Source organism: Scyliorhinus torazame, chromosome 19 (assembly GCF_047496885.1).
Source record: "Scyliorhinus torazame isolate Kashiwa2021f chromosome 19, sScyTor2.1, whole genome shotgun sequence".
Taxonomy (NCBI): Eukaryota; Metazoa; Chordata; class Chondrichthyes; order Carcharhiniformes; family Scyliorhinidae; genus Scyliorhinus; species Scyliorhinus torazame.
In genome coordinates, this window is record NC_092725.1 from 19,249,925 (window position 1) to 19,263,643 (window position 13,719).

The 13,719-nt window shown below is 51.5% G+C and overlaps 1 long non-coding RNA gene across 1 annotated transcript; it reads left to right on the top strand.

Moving 5' to 3' along the window:
• Positions 1-5,311: 5,311 nt before the first annotated feature.
• LOC140395875 (uncharacterized) lies at positions 5,312-7,215 on the top strand. Its single transcript, XR_011936352.1, has 2 exons — positions 5,312-5,550; positions 6,940-7,215. It is a non-coding gene; the product is annotated as an uncharacterized lncRNA (long non-coding RNA).
• The last annotated feature ends 6,504 nt before the right edge of the window (positions 7,216-13,719 follow it).

The following is a 13,719-nucleotide window of genomic DNA, read 5'->3' on the forward strand; positions in this document are numbered from 1 at the left end:
CCTTTTGCCGGGCCATGAAGCATGTGGGAATTCTTGCCCAGCATTCTAATCACACCTTGATGCCTGAACAATGCAGCAGTCAACACCCAGGGGCTGGGACACAGCTCCAAGGACATGTTCACAGCCGGATGGTGGATGAATGCCCGGGGAGGGGTCCAACGCCCGGCACATGCAACATTACATGTGGGTGTCTGGTGTACGGGTGTGGAGTCCAGTGAGCAGGGGTCCCGCTGTGGAGACCCTCATCCTCGTCCCCTTCACATAGGACGTGGTCTCGCCTGATATCTCCCTTCACCCCTCTCCACTCCCCCCCCCCTTCTCCCTTAAGCATCTCATTTCCCCATCTCCGCTTCACCCCCCAAATCCCAAACATCGACCCTGTTGCATAGAATTTCACAGATCATAGAATTTACAGTGCAGAAGGAGGCCATTCGGCCCATCGAGTCTGCACCGGCTCTTGGAAAGAGCACCCCACCCAAGGTCAACACCTCCACCCTATCCCCATAACCCAGCAACCCCACCCAACACTAAAAGCAAATTTGGACACTAAGGGCAATTTATCACGGCCAATCCACCTAACCTGCACATCTTTGGACTGTGGGAGGAAACCGGAGCACCCGGAGGAAACCCACGCAGACACGGGGAGGATGTGCAGACTCCGCACAGACAGTGACCCAAGCCGGGAATCGAACCGGGGACCCTGGAACTGTGAAGCAATTGTGCTATCCACAATGCTACCGTGCTGTTTCGACCTACAAGGGTCTGTGTCACATCGCCCCAGGGTGCTGGGACGGTCTCGGCACCATCAGCGGGTGACTATCGAGGGCGGGTGGCACTGAGAGCTGAACACTGGTGCTCCTCAATCGATGCCACAGTCTGACCTCTGCTTGTCTGCTGAGTGCTCGCTCGCACCCATCACCTGCACGCGGTGGGCCTGGTGAGGCAGGGAAAGGGGGGGTATGTCCAGGACCACCATGCCTGGGGAACGAAGGCAGGGGATCCGTACACAGCCTGCATTCGGAGGAAAGTGACTGGGGCGTCAGAATGCTCAAGTACAACATATTTTAATGCTGTACATATGTGTCCCCAACTGCCCCGAGCCCCCGATGGTGCTGTCCTCCTCCCCCATCCAGCGCAACCCTTCCCCCACACCCCTTCCTCACCCTTCTCCCCCCCCACCTCCCCCAGTGCCCTCTCAGTGACCCTCGACCTGCTCGGCCTACCGTGCTTGACCCCTGCACCTCATGTGTCACCAGGATGCACATCAGAGATGGAGGCAAGCTTCTGCCTACCGCGTACCGTGGCCTTTGGTGCCCCTGGTGGACGACCTCTGGGGGCCCTGGGGCCGGTGGGCAGTGGCACATGCCCCACTGTGCCACCATGTTCTATGTGCTGACTTCGAAATTGGCTGTTGTCGGGGGGCGGGGGGGGTGGGGGTCACATGGGAGCAGGTGGCTGCTGTCGCCACTCCGTGCTGTGGCTCCATGTTGGCACCTCACGCCCCCTCCTCCCAGTTGTGCAGTTTTGGTGGATTGGCCATGATCAATGTGCGGTGTTACAGGGATAGGAGGATCTTTTGGAGTGTCGGTGAAGACCCGATGGTGCGACTCGTCTCCTAGGTGTCTCTCCGTCTCTGTCTCTGTGTAACTTGGCTTATCGCTGTCTCCATGCGTCACACTCTTTGTCTTTGCCTCTCTGTGACTTACTCTTTGTGTTTCTGTCCCTCTCCCTTGCTGTAAAACTCTCTTCTCTCTCTGCCCTCCCCCTCTCTCCTTCTGTCCTCCATGGGACTGGTGTCCACCATAACACACACACACATACAGTTATATATAAAATATCCAGTTCAGAACAGATCTGCAAAGGGTATTTGGCAATTCTCCATGGATTAATCTGATGATATTTGTCCATGGAGCAGTTGAGAGTTTCTGTGTTGTTCGCACAGACAGGCCCCTCTTCAAGGGACAGCTCATTGCTCACTCTGTGTGGAAGGATGTCAGACAGGATGGAGACTGGCGACAGTTCAGTTCCGTGTCCCGGTTAAATACTTAACAGGCTGGAGGAAATGTTTCACAGTGGCCAACGCTCGTCACAGCTCCGATGGCCAAAGGTGGAACCCGTCACACCGACATTGCATCCTGTCCAATGCCCAAGGCTTTACCCCAATCCTGTCCACACCCTGTGTAGTCTAATCTGCAGCTAATGCCCAACCCTGGGGTGGCATCAAATAGCCGGTCGATGTTGAGTCTATTGCACCATTCGGCCCATCTAATCAATGCAGTTGGGGTTGGAAGGCAGCGAGGATTCATTGGGGGCTTGGACCCCCCTCCCCCAGGGAAGAGGGGATGGAGAGACTTGGGGAGCGGGGGATGAAAGCGTTTAAAAGTGACATATGTTGATCCCAGACCAGACCCCCAACAGTGGCTCGGAAACTACACAGGAACCCCAAAATGTTATTTTAATGTTGTCAGACTGTGAGGAGAGAATTCCTCGCTCCAGCAGTTGCTTCACAAACAAATGGGGATGTGGTCGATTGAAACATACTTTATTCCTAAAATAGCATTAAAATATCTATAACATCACATTGAAAATAACTTACAATTAACCTTTAAACAATACTGCCCACTACAGTGAATACAAGACCCTGAACTGCTGTCTTTATTCCCACTAAATCAGCAAGAAAATAAACCCCCTCAGCTCTAAAGCTGCTGTAACAACCATTGACTCTCAGGAATAATTACTTTACAGAGATGTTTCTTTGAGAAAGAGCGATCTCTTGACCCTGCTTTAAGATAGGATCTGACCCCTGTCAGACCCATGCAGAAACTCTGGCTGTATCTCACCAGAAGATTTTTCTCAGCTTTTCTCAGCTCCCCATTGTGCTCAGACAAGTTGCACGGCTTTAAAGACTGTTAATCTGGTTTAACTGAAGAGCAGGGAGAGCAACACTGTTTGACCTGGACTCACAACTTCATTCAAAAAATCAACTGGCCTGCTTTCTGCAGAATTCCTGTTGCATTGGTTCCACCCAGTAATGAATTCACCTTGCCATACTGAAATCTAATTAACTCCACAGGGATTCCCCTTCATCCCAACCATCTGCATTAGCTCAAGCTTTTTACCATGCTTTAATTGCACCACTGGCTCATAAAACACCCTTGCCATTTAAACTAGGGTTTCTTTGTGAAACGTGACTGCAGCAGTCACACACACATCAGCCCAGGTGTTTAACCTTGACTGCACCAAATACCCAGAGTGATATATTTTCAATTCTACATTAATCCCAGACAGGAGTCACTTATTGGGGAGTCAATTGTAATCTGGGTGGGTGGGAGGGGAGGTCGGAGCTGTAGAAGGAGTGGTGGGGTGGGGGAGGAAGATGGCGGCTGAGTCTCTGGGTGAACGCAGGCACTGCAGAGAGGGATGGTGGTCCCCCAGTGGGGGCGGTGAGTGAGACTCTGAGCCTGAAGAGGAAACAGCCAGCGTGAAGGGAAAACACAGACCACCAGACAATGACAGACAGAGTACTGATGCCTCCCCCTCCCCTCTCAGTATAGGGTTAGGGGTTGGTGTATTCTGCAACCTGGAGTGTTAAATACATCTCTGCCACAAGAGGAACGTGGAACTCCTGGATTGTGGTGAAGACACACCTGGTTTCTTCATGTCCCTTCAGCCAAGGTCAATCTGCCACCTTAACCCAGTCCGGCCAACGCGTGACTCCATGCTCCGCAGCGACCCGATTGGTTGCAAGCCGCCCTGGCCTCCCCCTCAGATTGTCAGGGAGGTGGAAGGTGAGGTTATCGAGAGTGGGAGGAGCACATGGACATCTGGTAACTCCAATGTAAACAGTGTGAAGAGCCGAGGCCCCAGGCTGGTCCAGTGCCAGCCGTCTCCACCCCCGCCCGGTGCCCCCCATCCCCACTCCAGCCATGCCCTGTGGAGGGACTGGCCCCTGGGGACGCAGAGGGACTGAGATCAGCCAATGATCTGATTGAATGGTGGGACAGGCTCGAGGGGCTGAATGGCCTCCTCCGGTTCCTATGATCGTATGACCCTCAACCCTTGACCCCCTGACTCTGATGCGTGACGGGGCAAACACTGGATATTAAACCTCTCGATGCCCTCTGTCAGCCAATGAACCCGCTCTCCCTCATGTACAAATACCAATTGAAAGGATCGATAAGGGGAGTGTGGGGCATAGAATCTTCTCAGATCGGGAGACCTGGATGCCCATCACCAAGAATGTCTGCCTGAGGACCCGCGCTGACCCAGTTGGTTGAGCCACTGAGGACATAGACACCAGATGTGGGCAGAGCCAAGGGGGAGAGGGGCCAATCCAGGGAGGGGTTTACAGCCACCTGATACTGTCCACTCCCGATCTACTTGTCGCTGACGTACCCCTCCGGGGCACTGGCTGTACCAAACTCCAGGAATCTTTATTGTCACAAGTAGGCTCACATCAACACTGAATAGAGTTACTGTGAAAACCCCCGAGTGAAAATGAAATGAAATGAAAATCGCTTATTGTCACAAGTAGGCTTCAAATGTAGTTACTGTGAAAAGCCCCTAGTCGCCACATTCCGGCGCCTGTCCGGGGAGGCTGGTACAGGAATAGAACCGTGCTGCTGGCCTGCTTTAAAAGCCAGCGATTTAGCCCAGTGTGCTAAACCAGTCGCCACATTCCGGCGCCTGCTCGGGTCCACAGAGGGAGAATTCAGAATGTCCAATTCACCCAACAAGCCCGTCTTTCGGGACTTGTGGGAGGAAACCGGAGCGAAACCCACTCCGGCACGGGGAGAACGTGCAGACTCTGCACAGACAGTGACCCAAGCCGGGAATCGAACCCGGGACCCTGGAGCTGTGAGGCAACAGTGCTAACCACTGGGCTACCGCGCTGCCCAGATGCAGCAATATCGAAAACAGAATAACTACGTCAACCTTACAACTGTAACAAGAGAGACAGGGATCAGGGAGAGAGAGACAGAGGGATAGGGTGTGAGAAAAGGAGAGATTGCAAAAATGAGACAGAGAGGGGGGAGGGGAAGGTAAAATAAGTTGTGCTTTTACATATCCCCCATAAACATTGGCCCCATAACACCGGGGAGAGCTCCCCCGACTCTTCACCCAATCGTGGCCGAGGGACCAGGTGATACAGGTTTGACATCATTGACAAAAGAGGCGCCATTGGCTAAATGGTCTGTTGTATGATTCTTATATGAAACAGCAAAACATTTTTGCAAACCCTTTCCAGCTCAGTTATTATTCAGACTTATCCCTCCATTTATTAATGAGAAACCGATTTGATTCCAGTTAATGTCGAACACGTCCATTCGACCTGTCCAAGGTGGAGCCTACCCGCGTCGTGTGTGTGTGATTATTAACCACAGCAGGCTCAACGTGTTGATATAAAGGGCTCCTGTGCCCCAGCTATCTCACTGTGACCGGGAGGAGATCAGTGGAGAACGATGAAAGGACTGTTTTTGCTGCTGGGGTTCCTGGGGCTGATACAGCCCATAGCTGGCAATGGATTCATTGGTGGTTCAGTCCCGTCAAGTTTGTATCTCTTTCAGTATACCATGTAGAAAAATTCAGATGGGCATGAGGTTGTGCCCAAGGTGGGGCCAGCTCTCAGCGCGTGTGTATGTGCATGAGTAACTACAGAAAGCTTGCGCGATTCATGTAAAAAGCATATGTGCTCGCAGTCCTGGTGCCCAAATCCCTCAGTTAGCACCTACCTGGATCACTGTGTACTGTCCTGGCTTCAATACCATGGGTTTCACTACACTGGGATCACTGTGCACAGTTCTGGTCTCCATATCCCTCGGTTAGACCACACTGGGATCACTGTGCACAGTTCAGGTCTCCATATCCCTCGGTTAGACCACACTGGGATCACTGTGCACAGTTCAGGTCTCCACATCCCTCGGTTAGACGACACTGGGATCACTGTGCACAGTTCAGGTCTCCATATCCCTCGGTTAGACCACACTGGGAGCACTGTGCACAGTTCTGGTCTCCATATCCCTCGGTTAGACTACACTGGGATCACTGTGCACAGTTCTGGTCTCCATATCCCTCAGTTAGGCCACACTGGGAGCACGATGCACAGTTCTGGTCTCCATATCCCTCAGTTAGACCACACAGGCAGCACTGTGCACAGTTCAGGTCTCCGTATCCCTCGGTTAGACAACACTGGGAGCACTGTGCACATTTCTGGTCTCTATTTCCCTCGGTTAGACCACACTGGGAGCACTGTGCACAGTTGTAGTCTCCATATCCCTCGGTTAGACCACACTGGGAGCAATGTGCACAGTTCAGGTCTCCATATCCCTCGGTAAGATCACACTGGGAGCACTGTGCACAGTTCTGGTCTCCATATCCCTCAGTTAGACCACACTGGGGGCACTGTGCACAGTTCTGGTCTCCATATCCCTCCGTTAGACCACACTGAGGGCACTGTCCACAGTTCTGGTCTCCGTATCCCTCAGTTAGACCACAGTGGGAGCACTGTGCACAGTCCTAGTCTCCATATCCCTGTTAGACCACACTGGGGTCACTGTGCACAGTTCTGGTCTCCGTATCCCTCAGTTAGACCACACTGGGAGCAGCCCCCCCCCCCCCGAGTCGCTCTCCCTGCCCCCCCACCTGGATGGCCCCCGCAGCCAGAATGCCGAGGTCCCGCCAGGCAGGACCATATGTAAATGTCACCGGCGGTACTCGGCTGGCACTTTGCCCGCTTTCCACGGCCCCTGACCGGCGCTGCGGTGACTGCGCCGGCGCGATTGGCGGCGATTCTCCGGGCGCCGGCCCGGGGTCGGAGCGGCGCGGCGGGATTTACGTGCCCCTCCGCCGATTCTCCAACCAGGCCCGGGATCAGAGAATCTTGGCCCATGGGCTTCTGAAAGGATGACATCAATGATTTTTTTCCATTCTACTTCCCAGCTGCGAGAACCTGCTTTCAAGTTGGAGCAACCTGCCGAATTGAACCCTGTCAGAAACTGGAGTACAGGTTGTCGAATCATTGTGACTTTTTTCTGAAGTGCTGCGGAGTTCATACACGTATCCAGAAATAATGTGACCCACTGTGGTATCCAGCGATTACGCTCAATTATACTCACGGTAATCTCTGTTATTCAGGCTAAGTTGCCGTCTGTAGATCCAATTACCCCTGACCCCCTGCTTTATGAATCATGTGAATAAAACTGGCTTCATCATTCACCACCTCTTGTCCGCTTCTGACTTCTCACACAGATCGGGATGTTAGTCTATCAACGGTCATGGAGTTAGAGAGAGAGAGGGTTTGAGAGAGCAGAAGAGTAAGAGAGTGGGACGAACTAGAGGAAGGGGACTACGAGAGGGAGTGTGAGTGCGAGATGGAGAGAAGGGAAAACTAACGAGAGGTGGAGTGACAGAGAGAAAGCGAGACTTCGAGAAAGGGGGGGGAGAGAGAGAATGGGCTAAATAGGGAAAGATGAGTGAATAGAGTGAGGGACAATTAGGGAGAGGGACAGTCGCCCAGAGAGAGATAGTGAGGGAGGGAGAGTTAGAGAGAGTGGGACAGTAGGAGAGGGTGTGTTAGTGAGAGGGGGAGACATAGATTGAGGGGGAGAGTAAGCGAGAGACAGTTAGAGATGAGGAGTGATAGAGGGAGGGTTAGACAGAGTGGTAAATTAGAGAGAGAAGGAGAGTTGGAGAGAGTGAAAGAGGGGGAGAATTGGAGGAAGAGTTAGAGAGGGGGAAAGTTGGAGAAAGGAGATGAAAACGATAATTGCTTATTGTCACAAGTAGGCTTCAATGAAGTTACTGTGAAAAGCCCCTAGTCGCCATATTCCGGCGCCTGTTCGGGGAGGCTGTTACGGGAATTGAACCGTGCTGCTGGCCTGCCTTGGTCTGCTTTCAAAGCGAGCAATTTAGCCCTGTGCTAAACAGTCCCTGAGGCAGTATAAGGGAGAGGGGGAGAGTTAGAGAGAGAGGGTAAATTAGGGAGAGGGGAAGCGTAGAGAGAGGGGGAATGAGTTAGAGAGAGAGGGTAAATTAGGGAGAGGGGAAGCGTAGAGAGAGGGGAGAATTAGAGAGAGGGAGAGAGTCAGAGAGAGCAGAGAGTCAGAGAGAGAGAGGGAGTGTTAGGGAGAGGGGGAGTGTTAAAGAGATGGGGACATTTAGAGCGAAGGAGATTGGCAGCTAAACTTTCCAGGATTTAGGTGTTTCAGGAGGGATAGAGGGGGTTGCACGATTGGTTAAGGAGAATATCACAGCTGTATTTCAGGAGGACACCTCAGAGGGCTCATGCAGCAGGGCAATATGGGTAGAGTTCAGGAATAGGAAGGGTGCAGTCACAATGTTGGGGGTTTACCAGAGGCCTCCCAACAGCCGGCGGGAGATAGAGGAGCAGATATGTCGATGAATTTTAGAAAGGTAAAAGCAACAGGGTTGTTGTGGTGGGGTGGTTTTAACTTCTCCTATATTGACTGGGACTCACAGATGCTCGGGGTGTGGATGGGGCAGAGTTTGGAAGGAGCATCCAGGAGAGCTTCTTCAAACAATATGTGGATAGTCCAACTAGGGAAGGGGCCGTACTGGACCTGGTATTGGGGAATGATCCCGGCCATGTGATCGAAGTCTCAGTCGGGGAGCATTTCGGGAATAGTGACCATAATTTAGTAAGTTTTAAGGGATTATTGGATAAAGGTAAGAGTAGTCCTCAGGTAAAGGTGCTAAATTGGGGAATACTAGTTACAACCGTATTAGGCCGGAACTGAATAATCTAGATTGGGGGCAGATGTTTGAGAGTAAATCAACATCTGGCATGTGGGAGGCTTTGAAATGCCAGTTGATAGGAATTCAGGACTGGCATATTCCTGTGTGGAAGATGGATAAGTACGGCAAGTTTCAGGAATCTTGGATAACGGGGGGTATTGTGAGCCCAGTCCAAAAGGAAGCATTTGTAAGGGCGAGAACGCTGGTAAACGTGAAGCTCGCGAGGAATATAAGGAAAGTGCGAAGGAGATTAAGGAAGGGGTCAGGAGGGCTAAAAAAGGTCACGAAAAGTCATTGGCAAACATTATTAGGGAAAGTCGCAAGGCTTTTTATTCGTACATAAAGAGCTAGAGGGTAGCCAGGGTTGGCCCACTCAAGGACAGAGGAGGGAATCTTTGTGCGGAGCCAGAGGACATGGGCACGGATATAAATAAGTACTTTGCATCAGTATTCACCTGCCAGGGAGAGTGGGAGTGTGTTCCATCTCTGCAGGTCATTTTTAACTTCCTCCGTCAGCTTGGTCAGGATCCACTTGTGGATTTGTGTCCAGTCATGGGCAATTTGGATCCCCAAGTAGTGGAATTTGAGTCGGGCCTGTATAAACGGCAGCCCCTCCAGCTCTGCCCCTCCCCCTCCAGCTCTGCCCCTCCCCTCTCCAGCTCTGTCCCTCCGCCCTCCAGCTCTGTCCCTCCGCCCTCCAGCTCTGTCCCTCCCCCTCCAGCTCTGCCCCTCCCCTCTCCAGCTCTGCCCCTCCCCCTTGCGGTTCACCGGGAACATCGCCGTTTTGCTCAGGTTGAGTTTTTAGTCCGAGAAGGTTCCAACCTCTTTCGAGAGCACCATGGTTCCCCCCGTGCTGGTTTGTGGGTCCGAGGTGTAAAGGAGAGGTCATCCGCGTGTGTTCTCTGCCTCCTCTCCGGATCCCCTTCCAATCCTTTGCCGCCCTGAACCCGATCGCCAGTGGTTCAGTCACCAGAGTGAACAGCAGCGGGGATAACGGACATCCCTGCCTCGTGCCTCTGTGTAGCTGGAAGTATTTAGAGCTGGTGGTGTTTGTCCGTATGCTCGCAGTGGGAACGTTGTACAGGAGTTTCATCCAGGCGGTGATCCCTGTTCCAAGCCGGAACCGCTCCAGTACCTCGATGACGTACTTCCACTCGACTCTGTCAAAGGCCCCTCCTGTGTCCAGGGAGATGATCACCTCAGGTGTTCTCTCCCCGGATGGGGTCTTTATCACGTTCAGCAGGCGGCTAATGTTCGATGTTAGCTGTCTACCCTTTACAAAGCCCGTCTGGTCTCCTACACCACCTCTGGTATTCAGTCCTCCAGTCTTTTGGCCCGGATCTTATCCAGGATTTTTGAGTCGATGTTTAGCAGCGAAATGGGTCTGGAGGACCCGCATTCTGTTGGGTCTTTGTCCTCTTTGGGGATCAGTGAGATTGAGGTTTGTGCCAGCCTGGGTGGCACGGTGCCCTTCGCCACCAAGACCGCGAACGTCTCCCGCAGGTGCGGGTCAGTGCCCATTTTCTGTCCGGGAATCCGTCTGGTCCCGGTGCCTTCCCCACCTCCATGACCTGTCCCAGTTCCAGCGGCGCTTCCCAACCCAGTCTCCATTCCTCCCCCACGACTGGCATGTCCAATTCATCGAGGAACTGTTTCATCCCAAATCCCCGGCTGGGGGCTCAGAGGTGTCCAGCTCCCAGTAGAAGGTCTCAAACACCTCGTTGGCCTTTTTCCGGCTCGGTTACTAGTTTGCCCCTGCTGTTTCTAATCTGTGCTATTTCCCTCGTGGCTGCCTGCTTCCTCAGCTGGTGGGCCAGGAGACGGCTGGCCTTGTCTCCGTGTTCGTGCAGGGATCCCGTGTCTGGCGGAGTGGGTACACTGTTTTCCTCATGGAGAGCAGTTTGATTCGTCAGTGTGTATCTATGTCGTGGATTTTCACCATGTTCTTCTCTATAATCTCCGTGTTGTCCCAATTGGGAGCGTACACGTTCACCAGGACTACCGGTGCCCGTCCAGGACACCGCTGACAATGACGTACCGTCCTCCTGGGTCTGTAACCATCCTCATTGCTGTAAATATCGTCCTCTTATTTAACAGAATGGCTACTCCCCTGGTCCTCGTCCCGTAGCAGGAATGGTAGGTCTGTCCCACCCAGTCCCTCCTGACCTGCAGTCGGTCCTTCTCCCTCAGGTGAGTCTCTTGGACGAAGACAATGTCGGCTTTCATATCTTTCAAGTGGGCTAGACTAGTACCTCTCCCATCACCCATGGCACCTTCCCATGCAATCGCAGAAGGTGTAACACCTGCCCCTTTACCTCTTCCATGCTTAACATCCCAGCCCAAACACACACATTCCATGTGAAGCAGCGTTTCACTTGCATCTCTTCCAATTTGGTCTACTGCATTCGCTGCTCCCAATGTGGTCGCCTCTATATCGGAGAGACCAGACGCAGACTGGGTGGTCGCTTTGCTGAGCACCTTCGGTCTGTGCGCATTCCGGACCCGGACCTTCCCGTTGCTTACCATTTTAACACAAGACCCTGCTCCCATGCCCACATGTCTGTCCTTGGCCTGCTGCAATGTTCCAGTGAAGCTCAACGCAAACTGGAGGAACAACATCTCATCTTCCGGTTAGGCACGCGACAGCCTTCCGGCCTCAACATCGAATTCAACAACTTCAGATGATCAGCTCTACCCCACCTCCACCCATTTGTTTTCATCCCTTTTCATTTTAACTGTCTTTTACCATTTCTTTCTTTCTTGTCTTTCTCAATATATATTTACCACCCACCCCCATCCTATCCACGTTTCCTTACCCCTTCTCCTCTCTGCTTCCCCCTTCTCCTCCCCCCACATCTACAGTTCACCCTCTGATGTTAATTTCCCTGCAGTTTGGCCTTTCGCATCTTTTGTCCTCTCTGGGGACTGCCATTCGGACTCTTTCTCCTTGCTTTCTGTGGCCATTAGCAGCCCGTTTCCCTGGGTTTCTGTGGCTATGACTCACCTTTCATTCTCACTCCACAGTATAAATATTTCCCACTTTCTCTGCCTTTTAGCTTTGACAAAGTGTCATCAGACTCGAAACGGGAGCTCTTTCCTCTCCCTACAGATGCTGCCATACCTGCTGAGATTTTCCAGCATTTGCTCTTTCAGCAAAGACTCTGGATCTTTTCACTGGGCCGTTACGTGCCCTGACATTCCAGGTGACTATTCTGGTGAGGAGTGTTCACCGCCACCCCCCCTGCAGGCTGAATAAGACTTACCCGGCAGACACGCCCCTGCACTCCGCGGCTTCCCTTTATCCAGGTGTCGTCCAAAATGGCCGTGCTCACATTCTCCCCATGAGGTCAGGTCCCTGTGCTCTAGACTTTCTCTGGGGGCAACAGAAAGCTACTAAAAAAGCTATAAGAAGAGTAAGATAGCTTATGAGGGTAAACTTGCTCAGAATATAAAAACAGATAGTAAAAGTTTCTACAAATATATAAAGCAGAAAAGAGTGGCTAAGGTAAATAGTGGTCCTTGAGAGGATGAGAAGGGAGATTTAATAATGGGAGATGAGGAAATGGCTGAGGAACTGAACAGGTTTTTTGGCTCGGTCTTCACAGTGGAAGACACAAATAACATGCCAGTGACTGATAGAAATGAGGCTATGACAGGTGAGGACCTTGAGAGGATTGTTATCACCAAGGAGGTAGTGATGGGCAAGCTAATGGGGCTAAAGGTAGACAGGTCTCCTGGCCCTGATGGAATGCATCCCAGAGTGCTAAAAGAGATGGCTCGGGAAATTGCAAATGCACTAGTGATAATTTACCAAAATTCACTAGACTCTGGGGTGGTCCCGGCGGATTGGAAATTAGCAAACGTGACACCACTGTTTAAAAAAGGAGGTAGGCAGAAAGCGGGTAATTCTAGGGCAGTGAGCTTAACTTCGGTAGTAGGGAAGATGCTGGAATCTATCTTCAAGGAAGAAATAGCGAGGCATCTGGATGGAAATTGTCCCATTGGGCAGAAGCAGCATGGGTTCATAAAGGGCAGGTCGTGCCTCACTAATTTAGTGGAATTCTTTGAGGACATTAACAGTGCGGTAGATAACGGGGAGCCAATGGATGTGGTATATCTGGATTTCCAGAAAGCCTTTGACAAGGTGCCACACAAAAGGTTGCTGCATAAGATAAAGATGCATGGCATTGAGGGGAAAGTAGTAGCATGGATAGAGGATTGGTTAATTAATAGAAAGCAAAGAGTGGGGATTAATGGGTGTTTCTCTGGTTGGCAATCAGTAGCGAGTGGTGTCCCTCAGGGATCAGTGTTGGGCCCACAACTGTTCACAATTTACATAGATGATTTGGAGTTGGGGACCAAGGGCAATGTGTCCAAGTTTGCAGACGACACTAAGATAAGTGGTAAAGCAAAAAGTGCAGAGGATACTGGAAGTCTGCAGAGGGATTTGGATAGGCTAAGTGAATGGGCTAGGGTCTGGCAGATGGAATACAATGTTGACAAATGTGAGGTTATCCATTTTGGTAGGAATAACAGCAAAAGGGATTATTATTTAAATGATAAAATATTAAAACATGCTGCTGTGCAGAGGGACCTGGGTGTCCTAGTGCATGAGTCGCAAAAAGTTGGTTTCCAGGTGCAACAGGTGATTAAGAAGGCAAATGGAATTTTGTCCTTCATTGCTAGAGGGATGGAGTTTAAGACTAGGGAGGTTATGCTGCAATTGTCTAAGGTGTTATTGAGGCCATATCTGGAGTATTGTGTTCAGTTTTGGTCTCCTTACCTGAGAAAGGACGTACTGGCACTGGAGGGTGTGCAGAGGAGATTCACTAGGTTAATCCCAGAGCTGAAGGGGTTGGATTACGAGGAGAGGTTGTGTAGGCTGGGACTGTACTCTTTGGAGTTTAGAAAGATGAGGGGATATCTTATAGAAACATATAAAATTAGGAAAGGAATAGATAGGAT